Source organism: Emys orbicularis, chromosome 10 (genome assembly GCF_028017835.1).
Source record: "Emys orbicularis isolate rEmyOrb1 chromosome 10, rEmyOrb1.hap1, whole genome shotgun sequence".
Classification (NCBI taxonomy): domain Eukaryota; kingdom Metazoa; phylum Chordata; order Testudines; family Emydidae; genus Emys; species Emys orbicularis.
The window spans coordinates 44,536,198-44,561,423 of NC_088692.1; the positions used below are offsets into that span (position 1 = coordinate 44,536,198).

Below are 25,226 nucleotides of genomic sequence, written 5' to 3' on the forward strand. Positions count from 1 at the left end.
TTGAAAATTCAAGGTTTCCAATATTTTCTATTGACAGGAGATATCTTGAGTGGACAACTGTGTTAGGAATTTGAGACACAACACTGAAATTTTTGTAGAACAACTTTATTGAAAACCCTATTTGTTATTAAAGGTTCAAGGACAATCCCAAAAGAAAAGATACAAAGTCAAAAGCGCTAGCCTGACTAACTTGGGATCAAAATAAAAAGAAAGAGGAAGGGCCATCAAGAACAACTATATGTCCAAGTTACTTTCTACTAAGCCCTATGACAGAACAGAAAAAAATTCAACATACTGACATGCTATAAGAATAACTAAGCTTGGCCTATAAAATCAGTTTTGCCCTCATCCTTCCCAGAATCCCACAATAACTATTTTAATAGGGGAAGAAGTTGTATTCCACTGGACCAGCAATCATCACACTTTTGACAAATTTCGTTTTATGAAACTTTAGGATTAAAAAGTTAACCTTTAACTGCCCAAGACATACATCGGGGCAGCGGAAGCTTCCTAACAGTGGCGGAGCCACCAGCACTGAACCATGCCCCCCCCCCCCCCATGCCATCCCTCCCCCCACCCAGGATCACCTGCCCCCTCCCCCCCATTCCAGTGCCCCTGACATACATACTGATTGGTTAACCCTTTCAGCACTCAAAATATGCACCAAAGGCCTATTAATGCCTTGCAGTGTTGTTATTAAATCCAAGTTTAATTTCGTTTGCTGTGGACATTCAATAAAACTTGGACACTATATCAGAGACTTGTGACAAGATTTGATATACTGCATGCCAAGGTAGACCCATTATCACTACAATAATATACTGGAACACTAATTGTTGTTCAGTGACTGGTGCCATTACACAAAGTCGAATTTATTGTATTGGCAATAAGCCAAAGCAGGAAAATAAAAAGGGGCAGTAGTTCTTCCTTACCTCATGGGGTGTTGTGAGGATAAAATTTTTGCCCAGGGCTTGTTTTTAAGAAGTTGTAAACGTTATCTCCTTTGTTAACAAAGCTATTTTTGGCATAGTTTTTTCTTCTCTTAAAACACTTCTTATTCCTTTTAAGCTCTCTAGCTATAAATAGCTATTTCTGCATTTTAAAACATGAACATTTTGCCACCCTATCTTTTTGCTAAAACCCTTAATCAATTTGAGTAGTCTTATTTGGTTGACGTCCCATTTTTCTATTGAAAATTCAAGCTGTTTCTTAACGGGAGACAGTCAATCTGAAATCTAGTTAAATTCAGTTTTTGTAGCATCGTTTTCTAGTTAAAGTGTTTATATTTGGCTGCAAATATAAAAGTTCTAAAAATATAAAAGTTCAGCTGCTCTTTTGAAGAAAAAGAAATCTTAGTCCTTAACGTGACAATCTAATTACTGGTATCTCTCTAAAATAACTTTTAGTAAGTTTTGGTTTTATAACGCTGATGGACTGGAGTTATAAATTACTTCGGAGTTGCATGTTGTGCGCAGAGTGTATCAATTTGCCCAGATGTGTGTCACGGCCAACTCTAAATAGTTAACACATTTTATTTTACTTTAATTCTATAGAAGGTAAAAAAAAAAAAAAATTACAGCAGAATTAAATGTCTTTTGTCTTATAGATTCCAGATTGTTTATAATATTATAAATAATGTGTTTTACAACTTTGATCAATTCATTACTTCAAAGAGGTCTAAATAACAAGTTTCAAGATTTATCAAGAGTATTATCTTCCAGATCCAAACTGACATACACCATTTAAAAATGCACTCTCTAACTGAATGAAATATTTGATTAATGGCTAAGTGCTACTTTAGTATATTTATAGGAACAAGGTGGTATTGTCTTTCAGGACATTTTTCCTTGGCCTTTTGTGATATATGGATACCAGCGAGAGCAGTCTGATATCTTATTTGCAATAGTATGAAATAAAAACATTAAGAAATTAGACTTCAAGGGACAAGAGTGTCTGCTTTTTGGGTAATCATTTGTAATCCAATTCTGAGTCTAACATATCATGTGGTACCATCGTACAGTTTTTTACTCCTACATTAATTAAAGGGTAAACATGATTACCTGTCCATTTTTAATTATTCTCAAATAAACTTCTTTAATTAATATTCATATTCTATTGCACGGGTTTTAATTACTATATTCCTAGTGTAGTCAGCAAGGTAGAGAGGAGGACTGTGTATCACTTTCTTTTATCATAGCTTCATCATCACTGCCAGAGAAAACTCATCAAAGAAGCAAGAAATTATTTTGGGAGGGAACAGAGACTGACAACCAAATCAGGATCTCTTAATAAAACAGTTATTATAATGTTGGTTTGGTGGTAAGAGTCTTAAGATTTTCAGAGCAGCTAATAAGAAAGAATGATAGGGTGCCCTAACTATTTGTTTGACCATGAAGGTGCTTCTCCCCCTCCACTTAGGAACTGGAAGCAGGATATGTCACACATAATAAATCACACTGCTGGTATCATACTAATATAATTTAAAATACCACCACCAGAGCCTTTAACCACAAAATAAAAGGGTATAATATAAAATGTGGCAACTTGGTTCAGAAGCACTACTAACACAGAACACTGAAGTTTATTTCCATACCTAGCTGGGGAAGAAATTGAGGAATCTGACGAGGCTTCTAAGAAACCAAGAGCATCCATCTGTCGGCTGAAGACAAGACAACAATGCCAAACTGAGACAAAGATAAAATGTCTCTTCATAACTGACTGCCTCCAGAAACTCTGCAACATTAACAACCTCTATCACAACACCATTCTTGCCACCATGGATGTTACCTCCCTATACACCAACATCCCTTACAATGACACATGCCTTCCTACTTCAAATATCTACAAGACAATGGACAACACTCAGAGATCCACCCCAAACACATTGTTAAACTCACCTATTTCATCCTTACCCATAACAACTTTACATACAACAACAAACACTTTGTCCAAACCATGGGAACAGGCATGGGTACCAGGATACCTCCCCAGTATGCCAACCTCTTCATGGGCCACCTTGAGGAAGAATTTCTGGACAAATACAGCACAAAACCAATTATATACCTCAGTTACATCTATGACATTTTCATCCTCTGGACAGACAACCTAAACTCCCTCACAGATTTCCACCAAACTTCAACAACCACCATCCATCCATCCAACTTTCTCTAGAACATTCCCACAACTTCCTGGACAGCACAGTCAGCTCAATAATGGAATCCTACAAACAACTAAATACAAGAGAAACATGCATCACTACACTTATCTTCACAGATCCAGTAAACACCCCAAACACACCGAGAAATCTTATAGCAAGGCCCTCAGATACCATAGAACATGCTCCGAGAAGAAAGTCCAGGATATATACCTTCACACACTTAAAACCACCTTCACCAAACAAGGACACTCCAACAAAAAAAGCAGATCACATCTTGGAAAGGCCACCCAAATACCCCAAGAGAACTTGCTTCAAAAGAGGAAGAAAAAAAAAAACATCACGCCCCTAGTTGTCACCTACCACCCAGACAGGTAATCATTAAATAATTACAACCCATACTTGATAGTGACCACATCCTGAAATATTTTTTCCCTAAACCCCCTCTTCCAGCCTTGAAACAACTCTCCAATCTCCCTAAGCTCATCATCAGAAGCAACCTCCATACAGACCGGGACCCATCATCTCAATGCGGCACCTGACTCTGCCATAACAACACATGCAAAACCTCCAGATACATCTCCATTTCTACAATGATCAATATGCCCCACAACACACTTTTCAAGATCTATGGGACCCACACAAGCCTATCACAACATGTGGTGTACCTCATCTACTGCACTAAATGCCCCCAATTATAACTATGTGGGCAAAACCAAACGATCACTACGCTCTCTAATGAACTCACACTGAAAAATGATAGAAGATTAAAACATCATATTATTGAGGGGTAAACACATTTCACAAAATGATCACTCCATATCTGACCTCGTAGTCCTCCTCAAAGGAAATCTGCAAAACACTTTCAAAACAAGCCTGGGAGCTTAAATTCATAATTTTGCTAGACACTCAAAATCATGGTTATAATAAAGACACTGGATATATGGCTTATTATTACAATCTGTAATCCACTCCATCATCCTTTTTTGTCCTATGACTACAGGGGTGTTAAGAGGCCACTTCAGCTTGCATGGTCCATTAGAATGTGTTAACTACTTATGCTGAACAATCTGTTCCACCTTGTATTTAGCTGTGAGGCTGGGAATTCCTTTTCCAGACCTGAAGAAGTACTGTGTGTGGCTCAAAAGCTTGTCTCTCTCACCAACAGAAGTGGCCCAATGAGAGATGATATTTCACCGACCTTGTCTCTCTAGGATCCTTATTCGTAGTCCAGAGAAACCGAGGACTAAATGGAAACCAAACTGGCTTCACCACTGAAAAGTGGTATTTTGGGTCAGATTTCCGGCATTTTGGTAAGATCTGACTTTCCTTAGTCTTATGACCTCTCGAGGTCCCTTCCAGTCCTAGAATCTATGAATCTGCATGTATATTGTGGATAGCAGGGTGGATAAAAATCAATGCTTTTAAAAAAAGAAAATCAGATTTTTTTTAATTTAAATAGGTTTTTTCCCTCAAAAAGCATTTTATCAAAAAAATCCTATCTAAAGATAGTTTTAATTAAGAGACTGTGACGGGCTGGAACACAGAAACCCTGTTGGGAGCTGCCACCTGATGTGCCAAAACTACTTCTATCCCTGCTTTCCCTGCCAGCTTAGGACTCCAGCACCCTGTCTTGCTGAGCCAGACACACCAGTCTGTTCCAACAAAGACCCAGGGTCTGAATTACTTACCCCAAAGCTGCAGGTTTACCTGAAAGCAGCTAAGAGAAGTGTTCCTGTCTTTAACACTCAGATGCCGAACTCCCAATGGGGTCTAAACCCAAATAAATTCGTTTTACCCTGTATAAAGCTTATACAGGGTAAACTCATAAATTGTTCGCCCTCTATAACACTGATAGAGAGATGTACACAGTTGTTTGCTCCTCCAGTTATTAATACATACTCTGAGTTAACTAATAAGTAAAAAGTGATTTTATTAAATACAGAAAATAGGATTTAAGTGGTTCCAAGTAGTAACACACAGAACAAAGTAAGTCACCAAGCAAAATAAAATAAAATGCGCAAATCTATGTCTAACCAAACTGAATACAGATAAGATCCTCACCAGTTCCAGAATGCTCCCTTTTACAGACTACTCTCCTTTTAGCCTGGGTCCAGCAATCACTCACACCCCTTGCAGTCACTGTTTCAATTTCTTTCAGGTATCCTGGGGGGGTGGAGAGGCTCTCTCTTTAGCCAGCTGAAGACCAAATGGAGGGGTCTCCCAGGGGTTTAAATAGACTTTCTCTTGTGGGTGGAGACCCCCTCCTCACTCCTATGCAAAGTCCAGCTCCAAGTTGGAGTTCTGGAGTCACCTGGGCAAGTCACATGTCCATGCATGACTCACAGTTTCTTACCAGGTAGCAGCCATGGGTCACATGCTACCTTCAGCGTCCTCAAGTAGACTTCTTATGTGGATTGGAGCATTCTAAGATTCATTGTCCTTTAAGTGTCTCTTGATTAGGTACTTAACTTCAACATTCCTTTCTCCAGAAACTGACCAAATGCTCTACTAAGGTTATTTAGAAATTAAGCCAGTACCCAGCCAATATTTATAACTTCAAATACAAAAATAATACATGCATACAAATAGGATTAATAGATTCAGTAGATCATAACCTTTGAGATATTTAACATGGAATATGTAGCATAAAACACATTCTAAGCATATTTCCATAAAGCCTTATGGGACGTACCGTCACAGATGCATTATAGCTCAAAGATATCTCATCATGGAATAGGGATTATAAATTCTAATTCTATAGTATGAGACAATATATTCATGAAATGTTTAAGAAAAGTTTTGTAAATGAGTTCCAATACTTCATAGATTAGGGATCCAATCTTACGGCGTTCCAGGGGCTTCTGTATAGATTATTTAGGTTAACCTTTCTATCTACACAATGGAACTCAGTGCTCAGTCTAGAAGATACCATCAGAGATGCTTACTTTGCAGTTCTCAAACTGTGGATTTATGTCTCCAGAGATAACATGCTTGTTAACAGCAAAAATGTTTTAAAATAAATAAATACATAATATATAGAGGCGAGAAACAGACCTCAACCCTACTGTCCCTCTGCAAATTTGTGTACACAGAGTCAGTCCCTTACATCTCTCAAAGTGAAAAGTTTCAAAAAGTTCAATGAATAGAAGATTGGTGGGGGCGGAATAGATCTGGACAAGGAAAAGAAGTCTGGAGATAAATGTGAGAAGAGAGGGACAGGCAGTAGAAACAAAAGTGAAACTGTTTGAGCAGCATATTCCAGAAGTCTTGAGGTCTTTCTGAGTGTAGCCTTCATTGATTTGAGATCTACCATACCATTCTCTCACTAGAAGGGAAAACCTATAATGGCAGCAGAACATAAGAGAGACCTGGTTTGGGAATATTTTAATGGAGTTCCTCTACCTGTGGGTAAGACAGGCATGTGTGCAAAATGCAAACAGTGCAACAAAGAAATGCAAAGCCTGGTTGCCCAAAACAACATGAGAAGTGTTCCTTCTCAGGAGGAAGCTGCGTTGAAGATGATGAAAGTAACATGTGTGAACATGCAGGATCTTCTCATTTTTGAGCAAACAATATAGTTGTTACTCTATGGTTAGGATTAGGGTTAGGGTTAGATGCAGTTGTGATAAAAAAATAAATAGCTGAAATAGGCAGATCTTCCTTTTACAATTTCACCTAGTAGAGTGTCAGGGAATGCAATGAGTAATGCTAAATGAGCAGTATGGTAATAATAATCAAATGACTGCATTGACTTATTTTGTTTAGGAGAATCCATCCTCAACATATAGGATCCTGAAGACTATCCACCTTCAAGATCACCATCATTTTCTATAGTTTCAGGGTTATCTACCAATGATAGTGTTTCAGTCACATCATGTATGTCACATAGCCACAGTATATCGACTGTAGCAAAAAGAAAAAAAAAATCTCCATCACCAGGAAATAACCATAGATGAATTTGTGATAAGAACCAGCAGATTACAAAGAGGTAATTGATGAAAAAATTGCCCGGTGTGTTTATGCAACAAACTCTCCTTTCTGTATGATTGAGAACCCGCACTTCATTAACATGGTTCACTCATTAAGACCAGGATACAGTCCACCTAACAGAGCAGATGTCGCAGGCAAATTGCTGGATATGAAAGCATGTGAAAGTGTATGAAAGAGAAATTGAGCAGTGTGCAAAAGGTGTAGAGGGTGAAGTTGTTAACCTGAGTCTTGATGGGTGGAGCAATGTCCACAACGATGCTGTTGTATGTGCTTGTGTGACAACAGAAGAAGGGAATGGCTTCCTTATAGAAACAATTGATACATCAGGAAATGCACACACAGCAAAATACTTACAAGTAGCAGCAGTAAAAGCTATAATAAACTGTGGGAAAATATTCAAATGTCTATTACGCAGCTTGGTCACAGACAATGCTGCAAATGTATCCAAGATGAGAAGAAATTATTTAGAAGAAAGTGAAGAGAGTCCCAAGCTAACAACATACGGTTGCAGTGCTCATCTGATGCACCTCCTAGCCAAAGACTTCAGTGTTCCAGAAATAAAGGCTAATGTTGTTGAAATTGCAAAATACTTCTGTAACCACCACTTTGCAGCAGCTGCTCTGAAAAAAGTGGGAGGAACCAAGCTAACTCTCCCACAAGACATGAGATGGAACTCAGCAGTGGACTGTTTTGAGCACTATATCAAGAACTGGCCTAATCGGATGACAGTTTGTGAACAAAATCGTGAAAAAATAGATGGCACCCTGTCACAGCCAAAGTTCTCAACATTGGGATTAAGAGAAATGTTGAAAACATGCTGAGTACTCTGAAACCTATTTCTGTAGCCTTGAACAAAATGCCGGGAAATAGCTGTTTTATTTCTGATGCTGTTGAAATTTGGAAGGAACTGAGTGAGATCAAAAAAGAGAAATATGCAATGACAGAGTTAAATTACAAGCATTAAAAAAATGAATGGGACAAGCACTATCTCCAGCTCATTTTCTTGCAAATATTCTCAATACTCGGTACCAGGGTCAAACCTTAACTGCTGAAGAAGAGGAGTTGGCTATGACATGGACATCCAGCAATCATCCCTCCATAATGCCAACTATAATAAACTTCAGAGCTAAGGGTGAACCATTCGAGAAATATATGTTTGCTGATGATGTTTTAAAGAAAGTCCCACCAGTGAACTGGTGGAAGTCACTTAAGCACTTGGATTCAGAGACTGTTGAAGTCATAATCTCACTTTTAACAGCAGTAGCTTCTTCTGCTGGTGTAGAAAGAATATTTTCTTCCTTTGGACTAATTCATTCCAAATTGACTGACTGAGTTAGCTGCAGAAGCCCAATATTTTAATTTTCTCATGTTGACCTGGCTGACAGTCAGTTTAATTTGTGGGGGTTTTTTAATATTTCATTTAACTATTTTAGTTTAAAACAATTTTAACAAAAACAAACTTGATTTTAAAAAACTTGAATGTTTAACTAAATTCAAAAATTCATATGCTTGTTTTGTTAAAATATGTTTGCTGTTGAAGAAAAAATCCAGAATACATAACGTTGTTGTTTTAGTTAAATAAAACAATTTAAATGTCTGCCTGGTGATGTTCTCCTCCTAATACACCATGGCAAGAAAATCCTCCAAATATTAATGATTAACCTGTTGAATTAGAGAGAGTTCACCTCCCAATAACTTCATAAATATCTGCTTCAATTACCTTTGGTAAATGAAATAAGCAAACAATCATTCGTTTTCTGATATAGCTGTAAAACTAATCTGAAAATTATTTAAAAATAAATCACTTTAAAAATGTATCGTGTGTCCCTTCTAAAAATGAAACCTACATCTATCTCGGAGTTGTGAAGAATATGTATTAAGGTTATAACAACCAACAAGAATGCACGTTTATGTAAAAATCCATGCTTAAATCAAGTCTTCCTGACTAATGATTTAAATCATGATTTAAATCATTTGATTTAAATCAAATCCACCCTGGTGGATAGGTTTATAATTATTACTATTTGTTATTTATATTACCATAAGAGCCCTACTCATGGACCAGGACCCCATTGTGCTAGGCACTGTGCTAACACAGAACAAAGATTGTCCCTGCCCCAAAGGGTTTTCAATCTGGCACCTTTCACAAGCATTACAAATTCACTAAAAAGGGGGTAGAACAATGCACTCACAAATACAAAATAAAGTTTATGCTGAATGCTCTAAAGCCTTCACCAAATGGAATACAAGTGGTAATAACTATGACTTCACAAACATTTTTTTTTCTCTCAGTATTGGTCAGCAATTAAATGCTTTAGCATTGGCTTAAAGAGGAATAGGCATTTAATAATTGGATTTGTTTCAATTAAGAATCATAAAAGAATTACCATGCATTTAAGTGTTTTTAGAATGGTAAAAATATGAAAGAGACCTTTACGTCTAATGAATATCTGTCCTGTAAATGTTCTAACTTCTTCCGTCACTCAAGTTTTTAAATCGGATTTACCTACTAAAATAGCCTCAATTAACAAATTGATAAGATTCTCTTTATCACTGAATTGCACAGAAAGATGCTCATCTCCAAACAGACACTCCAGCTTCTGTCTGGAGTGGGACTACAGCCTTATGGTACAAAGCCTATACTCTTTCCTGCTCATAATTCATAGAAAAGCAAAGACAAGATTAGGAGGGATAGATGACAATTTATGCTTTTGTAGGTTAATACTCAAATACTGCAAGAATCCATGCAGACTGAAACAGCCACAGCCCAGATCAGAAAAAAATTACAGTAGCACCCTTAAGTTCCAGTTCCCTCTATTAAATACAGCAGTGTTCCAGATAAAATTTAGTCCTGCCAGGCTACATCTCAAATCCCTGATAAACTGGCCTTCCTGGAAGAAATTCTTAGCAAAATTATTTACCCGAAAAGCCCTATTTTTCAATGTGTTTTTCGGTCTTTCTGCATGGATATGACGTTGCACTGCCGTCTTTGGTTTGCTGAGAGTTGCAGCACCAAAATACCAACTAGCAGCAAAGGGATGTAGAAAGTAAAGCATGAGCAGTGAGAAAAGTATTTCAATTTCAGCATACACGTTTACTACTAAAACCTCACTCTTCACCCCATAAGTAGGTTTTTGCTATTTTTGATATTTTGCTATGGGGGAGGGATAGCTCAGTGGTTTGAGCATTGGCCTGCTAAACCCAGGGTTGTCAGTTCAATCCTTGAAGGGACCATTTAGGGATCTGGGGCAAAAAAAACTGTCTAGGGATTGGTCCTGCTTTGAGCAGGGGGTTGGACTAGATGACCACATGTGTAGCAGAGATTAGGCATTCCACCTAAGGGTATTAATAGGTCATCCATCATTGTTGTTCAATTGAGACAACTAACCATGCTTAACTGCCATACTAAAGCATGGATTCAACATATTCTGGGTTTCCCTGCCAGTGTGGGTGGAACTTGATTAAAAACATGGTCTACTTGGCTGAAAATACATTTCAACCCCCTTAAAACAAAGTTCGGCCCTAAACGGTTAGGCCAATCCATATCCATGTTTAAGCCATACTTTAGCATAAACACTTTGCCTTGGGCAGACAAGGCCCCAATGCGGGCTTTTGTCTCTATAATAGATTCTCAGAGCGGAAAGGATCATTTCGATTATCTAGTCTGACCTCCAGTATAAACACAGGCCATAGAACTTCCCCAAGATAATTCCTAAAGCATATATTTTAGAATAAATGTTCACTCTTGATTTAAAAATTGTCCGTGATAGAGAATCCACCATAATCTGAGATTCTCCCATCCCACCAACGGTGCAATTAAGAAGACCACCATATTACATTGCCTGCAGCTAATTTACTGTATTTTGGATACAACTGATGAGCCTTCCAAACTTTCTTCATCTTCCCTTGCTCAACTGAATGTTGTGTGTGTTAGTGCTGTATCAAGAAGCTTTAAAAATAGACATAATTTAGTTACATAACTATGAAATGAGTTAAGTAAATTTTAAAGAAATTAGATCACATGAAAAGAATTTAATTACAAATCTGTAGCCATTTTAATGATTTCTTTAATGAGTCATTGTAAACAAGTACCATAGAGGCTACATGAAAAAATAAAATGAACAATTTGTAGTACTGAGAAAGGGCATCCAAAATTTGCTGTGCTAACAAAGGAAGAAGTCATAGCGGAATATTGTAAATGAACACACTGAAATACTGTTAAATCCTTTTGAAGGTGACAGGCAAAGGTTTTGTTAAAATCTTTTTGAAAAATACCAAAAGAAAAATAAAGCTCTTTGAAAATATAATTTCTCTCCATAGATCCAAAGGAATCTGAGCTGAAGACTTCTCGTTTCCCTCCCTTGCTACAGCATCACAATCAACATGAAGTTGTAATACCAATTCTTTTGTAAATCTCTATTCCATTCCTTCAAAACCACAGCCCTCTATACAATGGCATGATGTAGCTGTGCAAATGGCCACATAATTACCCATTTTAACAATGAAATCATTGCATAATTATTCAAAACTTCTATTTTAAAAATTAAGTCTGTAATCATTATGGTTGCAAAGATAACCTTCAGAAAGGAAACAAAATGTAAACTGACAAAGTAACATCTGTCTGAATCTAGCAACAACAGAAGTGTGAAAAACCCCATTCATAACAATGGGATGTTAACTTGGAAGCCTGACAATTCAAAAATCCCTCTTATTAGCTTTCTTGCTTTATTATTTTTAGAATCCTTGCAAGTTAATGTGGTTACTCATTATGGTTGCATGCTGTAGCAAATTTTGCAGCAGGGTGCCTTGGGGAGCTAGCTGATGTCCAGGGTTGCTCCTGTGGGAAAATAAGAATTTCAAATACTTCCCACAGACCCCTGCAAAAAAAAGGGGGGGGGGCAGTGAACACACGAGTCGGGTCAGGGCAGAAGACAGAAAAATGAAGGTTACTCACCTGTAATCAGAGTTCTTTGACATGGACCCTGCACATTCACACTCACGTGATGCACCAGTGATGCAGCTTAGTTAATGGAACATTTTGTAGCCATTCTCTGGTCCCCCTCTTGCCCCTTTTCTCACTGTTCCTAAACATTCTGAAGGCAAGCCTATGAAACCGGGGGAATAGAGGGGTAAGGGGGAGAAACAGAAATGGCTGGAGGTCCTTCCACCACTTGATCAGCTGTGAAACTGTAACTAGGACTCTGAGGAAGAGGGGAAGGTAGGTGTCCCTCCTGAGGAACTTTGAGTGGCTCTGCACACTTCCATTCATGGGACTGTTTGATAAGCAGTACTGTCATCTGAAGAAGGTGGGACATGGAGTCCTAATTAAAGAGTGACAGACGTACCTCTCTACCAAACTGAGCATCCGACCAGGTCTAGTGCAATATACTAGGTGTAGTGTAAACATGTGACTACTCCTGGGGGAATTCTGCACCAAAAAAATTAAAAATTCTGCACACAATATTTTAAAATTCTGCATATTTTATTTGTCAAAACAACAATATAATCATGCCAGTTTCAACTATATTTATAATGTATTTCAAAATACCTGTCAGCTGGTATGTCTGTAATAATACAGACCAAAAAAAAAATTCAGGTAATATTTTTTGACAATAGATTCCTTACTAGTCACATTAATATAGAACTTTGAGTAATTCATTTAAATTACAATACAGAACTGTATTTCCTGCACCCATCAAAAGCAGTGCAAAGGCTTGGGGGAGTCAAAGGTAAAGGAGGAGCTGAGGAAAAATGAAGAAGCCTGGAGTGAACCAGGAGGGTTGGTGGGTGTGGGTGGGAAAAGTATGGAACAGGGCTTTTTTTTGGGGGGGGGGGGAGAAGGGATTGTTAGAGAGTAGGGGAGCCTCCCCCATGCAGACCCTGGCTAACCCCAAGCCTCTCCCATTCACTGAGGCACATCTGCCCCTGTTCCCACACTCCTCCAGCCCCATGGGTCTCTGCAGCCACCTCCCCCATCCCCATGTGTCCCTGCAGCCCCTGTCCACATATGGCCTTGCACCCCCACTCCCATTCAGACCCTGGCTCAACGCTGTCACCCCACTAGCTCCTGAGCCTGTGCCACAGTGTCTCCCCCACTACCTATTCTGAACCCCAGTCTGTGACCCCCAGCAGCCCCATGTGCCCAACTCTGTCTGTCCTAACCTGACTCCATGGGCAGGATGCTCTGATGAACTTCTACTCCTGGGGGAATTCTGCACCAGTGTACATGCTGAGAGTATCCCCCTCCTTTCCCCCCCCCCCCCCCCCGGAAATGCATTCTGCCCCAAAGTGCTGCAGTTCTGCTGCTTGCCCACCAGAGGGACTAGTGGCATGCTGCTGACTGTTCTATCACCACAGCAGCCTCTGGTGGGCGAATGTATTTTCTGCAGGAAAAAAAATTCTGCACCAGACACAAATTCTGTGACTGTGCAGTGGCACAGAATTCCCCCAGGAATATGTGACTAGAGTTCTATGTTGCAGTTCTGCAAATTTCTACAATGAGAATATGCCTAAGGCATGCCAAGGAGATCACCATTGCTTTCGTGGAATGTGATCAAATCCCTAAAGGGAAAGGAACGGGGCAAATTTGTAGCTCTCTTCAATATTACTCACTCTAGCCCACTGAAATAGTGTGTGTGAAGTAACTGCTTGGATAAGAAATAAAAAGATCTGATAACTTTCTAAACTCTTTACTTCTATTTAGGTAGAAAGCTAAAGCCTGTTTAGCACCCAAGGTCTGGTGTTTTGCTTTGCTGAATGAGCATGGGTTATATTAATTGATTGGCTGAGTTGGAAATCAGTTGCCACATTGAGTCAGACATTAGGTTAGGGACGGAAAACCTCTTTGTCCTTGTGGAAAAGTGTGATGGGTGAATCAGTCATCACAGCTTGCACTTTGTTTGCTCTCTGGCAGATGTTATGACTGTAATGAATGTTGTTTTGATTGACAGAAGAAACAGTGAACATTCATTCAGAGGCTCAAAGGAAGGCTTTCTAAACCAAATGAGGACTAGATTAAGGTCCATGATGGAGCTGGATCTCCGACTGGTGGATAAATGTTCACTAAACCATTAATAAATCAATTTATTGTGTCATGAGTAAATACAGTCCTACCTCATTTAATATAAGGTGAGCTGATGTATGCACAATCACAGACTATAAGGAGAAATCAGAAGCAAGTAAGTACAGACTGGAGCAAAGCTGAAGTCAGAACCATGTGGTTACTGGATGCCAAAAATCAAAACCTTTTCCACATGAGTTCACAGCACTTATGAGTAAGGCTGCGAGTCTGTCACAGAGATCATGGAAGTCATGACCCAGTGTTCCTGGGCTGCGCCCCACCCACACCAGCGGCAGGTGACCCAGAGCCCCCCCTCCAGAGCAGCAGCTGTGCCCCCAGAGCCCCCCAGAACACCAAAGATTTAGTCAGGGGTATATAGTACAAGTCATGGACAGGTCACGGGGCCATAAATTTTTGTATATTGCCCGTGACCTCTCCATGACTTTTAATAAAAATGCCCATGACTAAATCTTAGCCTTACTTATGAGTGGATTGTTTCCTGGAATGTATCAAGACATGCTGCATTTCCAGTGAACAGGACCTCTCTAGATCTGACAGGGTCATATGGCACTATAGACTGGTGCATCTATCAACAATATTTATCTCATAGCTCTGCATCGTGCAGCAAACACATGGAATGTAAGACAAAAGTTCTTGCTCTCACCCCTCCCTCCTGTGTTTTCTTTCCCCCACCTTATTTCTTTTTCCTCCCTCTCTCTCCCCCCACACTCTCCTCCCTCCCCCCCCCCCCCCCCATCCCGGAACTTTTGCCTTCTGTTTAATAAGATTCTGACTTAGCTTGCCAAGATAGCACCTCTGGCAACACTGCTGGAACAGAATCACTTTGGAACTTCCTTGATGGCCCCTACTTCCAAGAGCAAGCGGACCTTGTTCCTCAGTAGGTTCTTGCAAGGGATCCCTGAATAGGGAAGAAAGGTGTCAAATTGTATGGAATTATGACTTTTTACAATTTCTAGAATCCACTTGTCTGTGGTAACGGTACTCCAATTGCTGTAGGAATGAGAAAGTCAGGCCCCAAAGGGGTGGGAGGGGGAGCAGTCTCAGATTGGTTAGCAGTTCTCAAACCTCATGCCAAACCTGTGGTACAAGACCTGGCACGGTAGATGAGAAGGTTTGTCTGCCTTTATATGGGTCTTGAAATTCTCTCTCTCTCTCTCTCTCTCTCTCTCTTTCCTGCTGCTACGGTTGAGCAGAAAGTTGTAGGTGCTGATGTTGGGGGTCTGTGTGTGAAATACAAAGATGTGGATGAAGATTATTAGTCTGAGATTTGAAATCAAGAGCACCAAATTTTCTCCTTGAGGACTGCTGAACCACTAGCGACCTAGCTGTTGATCATCTTCTCTAGGACTTCATCCATCTTTGCACTGAACAAACTATCAATAGTTGAATGGAGGGAAGGACGGTAGCTTCAGTGGGATCTTAGATTGCTTTTTTATTCCCTAAGGGAATAAGGAACCAATGCAGGCCTCTCAGTGCACATGAAAATGGTGGTCATGGAACTGGAGGAGTTGGCTGTGAGTGATTCCTGAAGTAATAAGGTTTAGAGCCAATTTTGATGCTCTCTGCAAGCTCTTGATGTGAAGGTAACAGCAGACTACACACCATGACAGTGTCCTTCCCCCAAGCAACCTAAATACCTTTTATGAGCATCCAAAGCAGGGAAGACAGTAGTACAAGAGGCATACCTCTTAAACCCTATCCTATTGCCCTTTGGATCTGTAAGCCTGCACCAAGGTGCAAGAACTAATAAAAACGAATACATAAATCCACAAGATCTCTGCCATTCAATTGAGGTCTAAAGTACAAATGAGAATATAGATCATTGGTTAAAATTTTCAAGTTTTCCTTTTGGCCCAAAATTTGACTCAACTCTAAGTGAAATTTTTGGAAACAGTTAACAAAATCAGTTAGTATTTAACATAAGAACATAAGAAAGGCCGTACTGGGTCAGACCAAAGGTCCATCTAGCCCAGTATCTGTCTACCGACAGTGGCCAATGCCAGGTGCCCCAGAGGGAGTGACCCTAACAGGCAATGATCAAGTGATCTCTCTCCTGCCATCCATCTCCATCCTCTGACGAACAGAGGCTAGGGACACCATTCTTACCCATCCTGGTTAATAGCCATTTATGAACTTAGCCACCATGAATTTATCCAGTCCCCTTTTAAACATTGTTATAGTCCTAGCCTTCACAACCTCCTCAGGTAAGGAGTTCCACAAGTTGACTGTGCGCTGCGTGAAGAAGAACTTCCTTTTATTTGTTTTAAACCTGCTGCCTATTAATTTCATTTGGTGACCCCTAGTTCTTGTATTATGGGAATAAGTAAATAACTTTTCCTTATCCACTTTCTCAACATCACTCATGATTTTATATACCTCTATCATGTCCCCCCTTAGTCTTCTCTTTTCCAAACTGAAGAGTCCTAGCCTCTTTAATCTTTCCTCATATGGGACCCTCTCTAAACCCTTAATCATTTTAGTTGCTCTTTTCTGAACCTTTTCTAGTGCTAGAATATCTTTTTTGAGGTGAGGAGACCACATCTGTACACAGTATTCGAGATGTGGGCGTACCATGGATTTATATAAGGGCAATAATATATTCTCAGTCTTATTCTCTATCCCCTTTTTAATGATTCCTAACATCCTGTTTGCTTTTTTGACCGCCTCTGCACACTGCGTGGACATCTTTAGAGAACTATCCACGATGACGCCAAGATCTTTTTCCTGACTCGTTGTAGCTAAATTAGCCCCCATCATGTTGTATGTATAGACATGTATATTTGAGATATGGAAGTGGAAATACACTGCATCCCTTTTGAAAAGTTAGACATTTTCTATTGCTTGGATAAAATAAGACAGGTTTGCTTTCAAATATCGTATCTTTCATTCATATGGTCCTCGCTGAAAACACATCTGAAGAAATCTGTTTCACCAAGATAAAAAAAGCAACCTTACATCAGTGACTGTTGGCACCATAGTTCATGATCCCCACACATTACATCAAGATTATGAATTCTACCACCAGTGACCCAATTGCAAGAAAGCTCATATATCCTGCAAGAATTTAGACATGGAAGGTCCATCTTCTGCAATGTACTTGGCATTGTTCTGACCATTTTTAAACATTGCGAAGACACAAGCCAGACAAATGACAAGCAACCTATGCTAGATGGGGTGGGTAGGCATGGAAAGAAACCAAGAAACCAATCCCAAGAGAGAAAAACAATGATAAAAAGGTCAACAGTAGAATAGGAGAACAACAGGAGACAGAGTAGGAAAGAAGAGTAACCATATCCTCTTATCAACAAAAATAGGAGACATTAAGAAGCCAAAAGACTGAAACAAGGAAACGTGGTAAGGAATAAAAAGGAAAGTGAAGAAATGCAAAAAGGAAATTAAAATTAAATATTTTCAACCTTCTATTTTCATAGATGTAAAAGGCTTCACTTAGTTCCTCAGTTCCAGCAAAGATGGACTACTAATTGACAAAAATGAGCAGAAATGTGTGGAAATTGATCCATGATAAGTTACCAATACAATCCTCTATGACTCAGAGATCTTGTACTTCATTAGGAAAAAGAGTATGTTTAATATGTTAATACCTTAGTGTGGACAAGGCACATGTAGTTCTAATATGTGTTACATATTTGAGGTAAACCTTGGGAGTAGAGGGGACTAGTGCATTTACACATACTAGGTGTTAATACCCACTTTTCCGAAAATAGATGTAGTTAGAGCTTAAGTACCTCTACTTTATGGCACTAAATTAGAAAAATAGAGTGTGTACTATGGCATCAGAAAAATTTCAACATTCTGGAGTTAATTTTCATTATCTACTGAGTTAATTGATAAGTAATTAAAAACAAACACATGGGACTTGTGTTCAAAGAAAAGCAACTGCTATTTCAAGGGCAGCAATGTTTTCTTTTTTAAATGGAACCTAATCCCTTACTACTTTGGCCACCAGAGAAACTGCATAGCTAGCAAATCCAGTCATAGCAGGGGGGAAATTGTAAGCAAATACCTTGCATCACTCAACATCAACTCATTCTTGGTGACTAAGCAGAGTTAAATGTTTTAAAATCTCACTCCAGTCAATCTTCAGCCAGAAGGATGGCAGCTATAATGCTGACTGCCTTTGACTCAACTTCCTACAAATATGTCTCAAAGACAGAAGCATCAACAAAAGCCAGAGTCAGTTTTCTCCATCTGCCTCTCAATTCTTATCCTCCATTTAACCATTTCTTCTACTTACTTTGGTGCCCACACAAAGCTCCTCCTTGCCCATATTTCATGCCAGTAAATAGGACTTTGATTTGCACAACACTGTCTATATATGGCTTAGAAAATTCATGTAGCCTATGAAGAGCAAATGAGCCAAATTTAGTGAAAACTAACCGTTTTTTTAAATGGAAGCTTTATTCCTGTTTTAAGTATAAATTGGAACACAAACTTTACTATGGAATCATGACCAATGCCTTCAAAAGAACAATCTGCTTCGACTCCTTCTCCTCTCAAACTACTTCAATTCAAAATGTAACTGTAAATGGGGAATCATTATCACATAGGGGTGTTTCTAGTGGAGTCCTACACGGATCAGTTCTTGACCCTACACTATTTAACATTTTATCAATGACCTGGAAGAAAACAAAATCCTTACTGATAAATTCTCCCTGAGAATGATTAAAGGATTAGAAAACATTCCTTGCAGTGAAAGATTGAAAGAGCTCCATCTCTTTAGGTTAAAAAAACAAGGTTAAGGAATAAACTGTGACCACAGTCTATATGTCTGATAATAGGGGGCTCTTCAATCTAGCTGACAAAAGGTGGAAGTTGAAGCTAGACTAATTTAGCCTAAAATAAGGTGTGAATTTTTAACAGTAAAGGTAATTAACTATTGGGACAGCTTACCAAAGGTGGTTGTGGATTCTCTATCACAGGCAATTTTAAATCAAGATTGGACATTTTTTCTAAAAGACACGTTCTAGTTCAAACAGGAATTAATTCAGGGAGGTCCTAAGGCCGGTGCACACAGGAAGTCAAACTAAATCACAAATGATCCCTGTTGGCCTTGTAATCTATAAACTACCTCCCATATCAACACTCCAACACCCATTTCTCCAGAATACTGCCACCTGCTTTCTCACACTCTAAAACTCAAACATATCACTTCTTCACACACATCCACTGGATTCTCATCCATTTTAGGATGTGATTCAAAACTGCACTCCCCCACCCCCCTTAATTCTCCACAGCCTTGATCTAGTCTGCTTCCCAGAATTAAATTATCTTCTCTCCTTCCACTCTTGTTCCCTAGCACTTTCCTCTGAGACTTCCCAGCATTAGCACAAAAACCTTCCCCTCTGCAGTGCCTCCTATCTGAAACAGCCTTCCTTTTTCTCTGTCTGTAATTGGAGCTCTTCAAATTTAATTTGAAAATCTATTCCATCTTTGCCCTGGCTCTGCTATTACACTTTTTATACAGCTTTTTAACTATGCTAACTATGTAGAAAATATTGAGAATTTTTAAAGATGCTATATAAAATAAAAACTACTTTTCCTCACTTTTGTTTTTCCAAATCTATTCCTTTCTATATAGGTATTCCTGTAGTATCCAAGAATTTTAAACATTGAAATCAAACATCCTTGGCTGACTTCAATATATTAAGTATATCTGAATTAGAACAGACCTTTATTACCTTTGATCTTTAAAAATACCTACTTTTAAAGTTATCTTAATTACAGCTGGTTGTGCAAGTACCATGACTGGAAACATTCTACCTTCTTAGGTTATGTGAATACACAAGTTTAATTAATTTATGGGTAAGAATGCTATTTTGTCACGACAGATTTGGGGAGGGTTGTTTTGTTTTTAAGTTACAAATAAATCATGTTAATGTTGTAAAATCAAAATATACTGGTAAGCATTTTTGTACTAAAAATTCTTGCATTTTTAGTGCAAACAAAAGTGTACATGCTTCAAGAACTGTCTGAACATAGTAATTGCTGCACAAGAAGCTATCTTTGTAAACCAAAACTGGCTTTCCAAACTGAAAAAAGATTTTCCTTCACTATCCAGTTGTCAACATCTGTAAACAGTTTTCTAAAAGACTCGAACTCTGATATTAAAATGAAACTATATTAAAATATTATGTTCTGATTCAAGTGCCTAAAGCTAAGATATTTCAGACTGAGAAATTCTGGCAATGGTCAGAAAAAATGACCATAGAAATGGCTCACTGGCTGCATGGTTCTGCTGAGTATGTCTGTTCTCCCCAACTAGTTTGACAACATGAGTTTACTATTAACACTGTAGATTCAACGAAGTTAGCTGTGGAAGAACATGTTATAATCTACTTTGTCTCCAACAAAATTGCCAACTTAGTACCAATTCCAAAGTCTTCATTGCTGGCAACTAAGTACAAAGCTGAAGAGTTTGATACTGGTTTTCATATAAGTGACTGAGATAAAACTGTGTTTTAACTTTTAAAATGAGCAAATTTGATTGGAAGTCCCTGAGAGGGAATGTGGAACATGATCTGTTAATTCAGGCACTTTTTCTAACTGTAACCACAAATTAAAAATTAAGGCAGCCAGAAGCACCCTTACATGTCAGAACGTAAGTACTTTCCAATCGTGTCACTTAGTCATACAAGGATCTCAGGAGAATCGGTTATTTACATTTTGCTGCAAGGAAAAAAAATATCAATCAGCCCGGGTGTGACATCGTACATGTTAAATTAAGAGTCCAATACAATTTAAAAGAATAGATATTGAACCCCCTGGAAACCTAGGTTTAGCATAGAAACACTGATGAAACTTTAACTACAGTGGCAGTCACTATGATGATGTCCTTTTTTGTGTTCTGCAGGTCAATGACAAAAGATCCAAGCTCTCTCACCACAGGACTTAACTTTTAAAAGGCTTTTCGCCAGAATTTAATTAACATTCCCACTGGGCCTTGTAGTACTAAAAAGAGCATGTCATGCCCTTCCTAACCTAGATCATTAAACAAGCTGTCTCAAAGAACTAGACAACTGTATTTTCATTGAAGACGTTACACAACTATAATCCTTGCAAACTGCCAACAAGAGTTTACACTGAACTTATATTTTGTGGATTTATTGAAGAATTCATAATTAAGGGACATATCTATACACACAGACTGGTACATTTTGCACAGACAAATTATTAACGTTTTAGTCGATATAGAACAGTTGGGAAAACGTTTCAGTGAAGAAACAGATTTAGTGGCAATATTCATTATCATATTATATTCGTATGGCACAATATGTGGGGGTCACAAATAAAACTGAATAGCATGAGATGACTGAATACATCAAGGGCCTGATTTTCAGGAATGCTAAGCACCCACAAGACCCATTCATTTCAGTATGTTGACCACTTCTGAAAACCAAGGCCAGATTCTCCGAATTGCTACTATTTTACACTCTCCTCCACAGATGTAATTACACTTCACCTCAACAAATAGGGACACTACATAGTTTTACAGTCCATATTGCAGCAAGTCATCCAGAAAGGATGTTTGGATATTTTAATATTTCAAATGCAAGGCTGACAATAGGACCCTGGAGCAAATAAATGATAAATCTGACATTGCTTTATTACAATACACAATTTGTTTCACAGTGTTCCAAGTCTAGGCTTTCCCAGACTCTCAGGATTCCTCTCTCCATAAGTGTCAGCAATTTTTCCTCTGGGGTCTTTAAATATTATGATTGCCTACCACACAATACACAAAAATACTTGTAAAAAGGATGACTTTTTTCTCTCCTTGCGATTAACGTACAGTACTCGGTGGCTAGGTGGTCTGGGACCAGAATTGGAATATGTGTGCCATCTATCACCCCTCCGCAGTTAGGGAAGCCCATTTGCACAAAGCCATCTACAATGTCATGCACATTGCCCAGAGTCATGGTCTTTCGGAGCAGGATGAGATTAATAGCCCTGCACACTTCCGACAACAGGAGTCCAAAGGTAGACTTTCCCACTCCGAACTGATAAGTGACTGATCGGTAGCAGTCTGGAGTAGCCAGCTTCCACAGTGCAATCACCACGCCCTTCTTCAACGGCAGGGCAGCTCTCATTCTGGTGTCCTAGGCCGCAGGGCTGGGGTGAGCTCATCACACAGTCCCGTGAACGTGGCTTTCCTCATCCGAAAGTTCTGTAGCCACTGCTTGTCATCCCAGATGTGCATCATGATGTGATACCACCACTCAGTGCTTGTTTTCCGAGCCCAAAGGTGGCATTCCATTGTGGTCAGCACCTCCGTGAATGCCACAAGCAATCTCGTGTCGTAGCTACTACGCATGGAGAGATCAATGTTGCACTCCTCTTGCCTTCGTAGTTTAAGGAATAACTTCACTGCCACTTGTGATGTGTTGGTTAGAGCGAGCAGCATACTGGTCAACAGTTCGGGATCCATTCCTGCAGCCTGAAGAGGCAGGGCGCACAGTACACAAACCATTGAAAGATGGTGCCAAATGTGGACAGAAGCACAGGGATTGCTGGGAGGTGAAGCAATGCATCACGGGTCATTAGCACTGGACCCAGGATGCCCCACAACCCCGTCTGCCTTCCCACAAGTCTTAGCGGCAGAAGAGAAAGAGATGCTCTGCTGCCAAGAGTGCACCGCTCTGAATAACGCTGCAAGTGCCGCAAGTGTGAACATGCTATTGCGCAGGCAGCTGACAGTGTGAACACACAACAGCCGTTTCCCTTCAGCGCTCTCTGAGCAGTTCTGTAACTGCCGGCGCTGTAACTCTGCAAGTGTAGACATGCCCTGAGTGCTTCAAGATTGGAAACTGACTGCACTGAAGTCCTAGAACCTGATCCTCTGACAGAGATAGGAACCTTGTGCATAGGATTTTCTTCTTAGTTAGAGACATCAGGTGCCAACACTAGCCTTTTTACCACGATTCTTTAGATGTGTCTGATCAGAGAGGCTTTGCAGTCACAGCTTCTTGACTAAACAAGGCTTTCAGCCAGTTCTGGCACTCCTTGCACACCCTTGGGGTGAACATGCTGCAGACAGAGCACCCTGAAGGACGGTAATGCTCTCAGAGGCATACCAAACACTGTATATGGGCATCCAACACCAGAAAAACCACTGGGAAAAAAAGGCACACCTTTAGAAGCCAGGTCTCAACTTTTAGATCTGCCATGGAACCCGTAGCAGAAACAAGACTTTACTATCTATCCAAAGAATACAAACTTTTCCTTAAACTAAGTTTACCACTAAAACTACAATAAACTAGAGCATGAAATTCTTCTTGAGAGGATCCAGGTCCAATGGAAGCAGAGAGGTTCATGTCTGTCTCTGCTAAGGCTGGAAGGAACTGAGGCAGCAGAGGGTGCTACACCCCCTTTTACAGCCTGACTTCACCACAGAATGTTCAGAGGCACAGAAGAGAGAAGCAGGAGGGTACGTGGATAGCTCAGTGATTTGAGCATTGGCCTGCTAAACCCAGGGTTGTGAGTTCAATCCTTGAGGGGGCCACTTAGGGATCTGGGGCAAAATCAGTACTTGGTCCTGCTAGTGAAGGCAGGGGGCTGGACTCGATGACCTTTCAAGGTCCCTTCCAGTTCTAAGAGATGGGATATCTCCATTAATTTATTAAGCGAAGGTTCCACCATTTGAGCTGCAGGTGCTGGCATATCCCCATGAGTGGACACTTGAAGGACTAACTGTTGGGCAGGCTTTCTCACCCACCCCGCCAAACACAAACACATAGAATGCTGTGTTTGGTTACTGTTTTTGAATACTGTTCTACTATAGCTCCTAATGAACCACCTACTACAGGATAGGCTAGAACTGCTGTGGATAGAGCCATCAATATTAAACACTGAAAATTACCTGAAAAAGAGCTCTGTGTAAACTCAAAAGTTTGTCTCTCTCACCAACAGAAGCTGATCCAATCATTTTACCTCACCCACCTTGTCTGTTCAAAGCTAGCCATTCCTCTACCTCAAACAGTATCAGAGTTAAGACATTCTTTAACTTAGTTAGGCCCATCCACATCAGTCCTATTGGGTTAGAACAGTTCAGCAGAAGTTTCAACACAGTTTTTGAACATAGCTCCATTACTAGTTTAAGGCCCTTTCCAATGTGTATATTCTCCAGATCAGAAACAAATGGAGACCCAACTGCTTTTAGAATTTAAGTTGAAAAAACTCAGTGTGTGTGTTTTCGCTAGTTACTGCATAGTATCTGCATTTAAATGCTAATTAATAGCTTTTGAAACAAACATTCCACTAAGATGGATGACCACAGTTCATACTTTTGGCTTATTCTGTTTGACAGAATGAAGAACACCAATGCCTTGCTTACCATGGGGAAAGCTTTTTTGACAGTCATAGAGCTGGAAACTTTCTTTTTTAAATTATAATAGATTCTGTGGGTAGATGCCCTCTTATAATACAGATCAAGCAGATGACATTGATTGAGTACTAATTGCCTAGGATACCATGATAAACATGCACACTCTCATTCTCCTTAACAAATGATGGTTTTTCAATAGATTATTCTCTATGGGTGACTGAAAAGCGCCTTCCTTAATTAATTGCAAGAAATTTAAATATAGGCTGTCATTTTAGACAAGGAGCTTAGCTTTCATTTATAAGGAAGACTGTTCGTATTAGGCCTAGTATGATTTTATAGGTAGTAATAAAGGAACGTGCACTTGTGAAAAGGCTAAATATTTCTTCATGTTTATCAGTAATGATCTAATACTACAGGGTTGACCATTCTTCAACAGCATTTATACAGAACAAAAAAGTTTAGCCATTCATTCATTGACATAAAATCTGTAACAACAGATGAAACAGATTACATCTAGTTCAGTCTTCATTCTCCAACAGATGCTTTCAAAGCATTTTCCCCCACTGAGTACACTTCAGTTTATAAACAATGAAGATTAATGTAAGGATTACTAGAAAAAGCTGCATCTCTTTATGGGGAATTCTTCTCCCCCTTAG

At 39.4% G+C, this 25,226-nt stretch overlaps 1 protein-coding gene across 1 annotated transcript in view; it reads right to left on the reverse strand.

Annotated features, from left to right (window-relative positions):
- The window catches only part of NEO1 (neogenin 1), a 527,807-nt gene that overhangs the window by 297,822 nt on the left and 204,759 nt on the right, over positions 1 to 25,226 (reverse strand). The window lies entirely within an intron of this gene.